This window comes from Choristoneura fumiferana, chromosome 17 (assembly GCF_025370935.1).
Source record: "Choristoneura fumiferana chromosome 17, NRCan_CFum_1, whole genome shotgun sequence".
NCBI lineage: Eukaryota > Metazoa > Arthropoda > Insecta > Lepidoptera > Tortricidae > Choristoneura > Choristoneura fumiferana.
The window spans coordinates 12,599,615-12,602,453 of record NC_133488.1 but is presented as its reverse complement, the minus strand read 5'-3'; the positions used below and the strand labels follow the sequence as shown (position 1 = coordinate 12,602,453).

At 39.0% G+C, this 2,839-nt stretch overlaps 1 pseudogene; it reads right to left on the bottom strand.

Moving 5' to 3' along the window:
* Window positions 1–1,538: 1,538 nt before the first annotated feature.
* Window positions 1,539–2,839, bottom strand: LOC141436845 (tRNA (cytidine(32)/guanosine(34)-2'-O)-methyltransferase pseudogene; annotated as a pseudogene).

The window sequence follows — 2,839 nt, the reverse complement described above, 5'->3', positions numbered from 1 at the left end:
AGCATCACTCAAGAATGGCCTGACCTGTGCAGACAGAGCTCTATATATAGTTGGAGCAGATCCGACCCGAGTGTAGTTAATGTACACTTGTTAATGCACGGCCTGATAATCCGTGCTTGCACCCCGTACCTACCAACTAGCAGGGAACCAATAATGTACGCATTTTATGTAAGTATTTTTTTTACTAAAAATTGTATCGGTCTCACTTAACTGTATTTTTTTTTTAATGTAACTCGAAGTTCGTATCGTACCGTCCCTCTCGCTCTCCTAATAAATAGTAAGTGTCAGCGCCGTTCGCAAGACCGGCAGATTGCTGATTTGGGACCATTTCGTGACATGCATAACTATTTTTTATTTCATTTTATTTTTATTAATATTCTTATCCATGTCACGTCACGTCATGTCATGTCACGAATAAATGTTTTCTTTCTTTCATTCTTACGCGCAATAATGTACGACGTGATAATCCGAAGCATTATGTCTTCCGATCATCATGCCTTACGATTTCCGTGATTGAAATAAAAAAATACCTAGCGAGCAAGACTGCCGCCCTCGCCCTTCAACCTAACCCGGCCGGGTCGGATCTGCTCCGGCTATATCGATCTCGCTCGCTACGCTCGCTCGATCCGCGGCGACAAATGTCTATTCATTCGAATCGATTGGATTCAGATTATCACGTCGTACATTACAGCGCGCGCAATATTTTGTACGCAGAGATAATGCGCGACCATGATAAATGATAATGTACATTATTGCGCGTACATTCCGAGTTGTACATTATTGTTTCCCTCCAACCCGGCTGGGTTAGGTTGAAGGGCGAGGGTGTGCGAGCAGCCTCACTCGCCGCTCCCTTCATTTTTTTTTTTTTTTTATTCGACTGGATGGCAAACAAGCAAGTGGGTCTCCTGATGGTAAGAGATCACCACCGCCCACAAAGGCATGATAATCGGAAGACATAATGCTTCGGATTATCACGTCGTACATTATTGGTTCCCCTGCTTCGTCTGCAGTTCGGTACGAGGTGCACGAATTAGGCAGTGCATTATTTAAGCGTGTACTATTCGTACATTAATTACACCCCTTTTATTGGCATCTCGCTTTTTAGGTACTTAGCTCGATCAAAAAAGCAACCATGTCACAGACAATATATAATAGTACTAACCATGTCTTGAACCAATACAGTATGTTGGCATACAAGAATGAAAACAATAAATCTCAGAACAATAACAACCTGTGTTATTCTTCTGAGCAATAAATACAATAAGTATTTGCTATGTTGACTGCTTAGATATCAGTGGTTTTTTGACAGCTAAGGTATTTGCCCTTTAAATATAATAATGTTGGAAAATTCTCAGCACCGTTTCCCTGGATTATGCACTGCTATTTGCGTTTAATGCTATCTAGTCATAATGTAGTAAAAATCTCAGCAACATCTAGTCATAATCCTGGATTTTGGCTTTGTTCCGGTGGAAATTTTTTAGTATGGTGATTGTCCTTACTATATATGGTCCTTGTTGTTAATTACAAAAAGAAAAAAATGAATTTTATTACTATTCAACTTTATTAAAATGAAACTAAATAGAAATGTATGTTTTCATGGAAGCAGCACTATTACAATTTTAAGTTCTTTGTCATGTCCAAAACTTCTCTGTAGGGGGGGTCAATGGGTGCTTGAATTGGTTCTTTGTATTCATATGACGTTTGTCCTTCTAACAGCAGGGGATATGAGGTATCAGAGTCATATGCACTCAAGTCTCCGCAGGCATTAAAAGGCACTATAAATCTATTAGGGCCTATGAACTCATTAAAGTCACAATATTTATGATCTAGTAATGGGTTGACCATGGTGGGTATATAACCATCAGTGGTTGGTATTGTTGACAAATAACAAATGCTTCTATACTAGATGTCCTCGAGCTTCGTGGCTTACTAATTGTAACAAACTTGAAAAACTGTTTAAGCTGTGAATACAAGAGTGAAACATCTTTTCCTCTGAATATTTTGGCAACAAATACACCACCATCCTTAAGGACATGTGTTGTTATGTTCAAAGCAGCCAATAGAAGTTGTGATTGAACATATTCGTCAATATCATGTAGGCCAGTTACATCTGGTGCTCCATCACACACAACTAAGTCCGCCTTTAACCCTTCGAATTCTTTGATAATTTCATTTGCAGTGGATACTTTGGTTATGTCACCTTGTATTTGTTTGACACCAGGTAGAGCAGCCATAGCTTGTAAATCAACAGCTACTATCTTCACGTCGTCGTCGTTTTGAGTATTTTGCCTCAGCTTCTTGGTCAGTACTTGGCTCCAACTGCCTGGAGCCGCGCATAAGTCGACAGCGCGTAGCACACCTTCAAATATATTGTGTTCTTCATTGATTTGTAATAATTTAAATGCACTCCTGGCGCGCCAACCTTCTTCCTTGGCTAACCTATAGTATATATCCCGTTTATCCTTCGATGTTTTACCCATTTTAAGTAGTGATACAAGATACAAGAATAGAGCCCAGCGTTTCTGCTAGATTTTCGAAGTAGGTAAGTCACAAAATAGAATACTTAAGTCTTAGTTCCAAAGCAAATTGATTTTACTTCGTCAGTTAAATAAGTGCGAATATAAATTTCACACACTTATGGTTTTAATGTTAAATTTACAAAAAACATTTATTTAAATAGTTTAGAAACACGATACATCACAATACTCTTTGAACACGACACACGCATGAATAATTGGTCCAAATTGGTCCAAATTTGGGGGTAACCTTTTCTTTCTTTCCCTTGGGGACCTGTAATGCTCGACCCTGTACTGCTCAGCCATCACTGTACAACCTGATA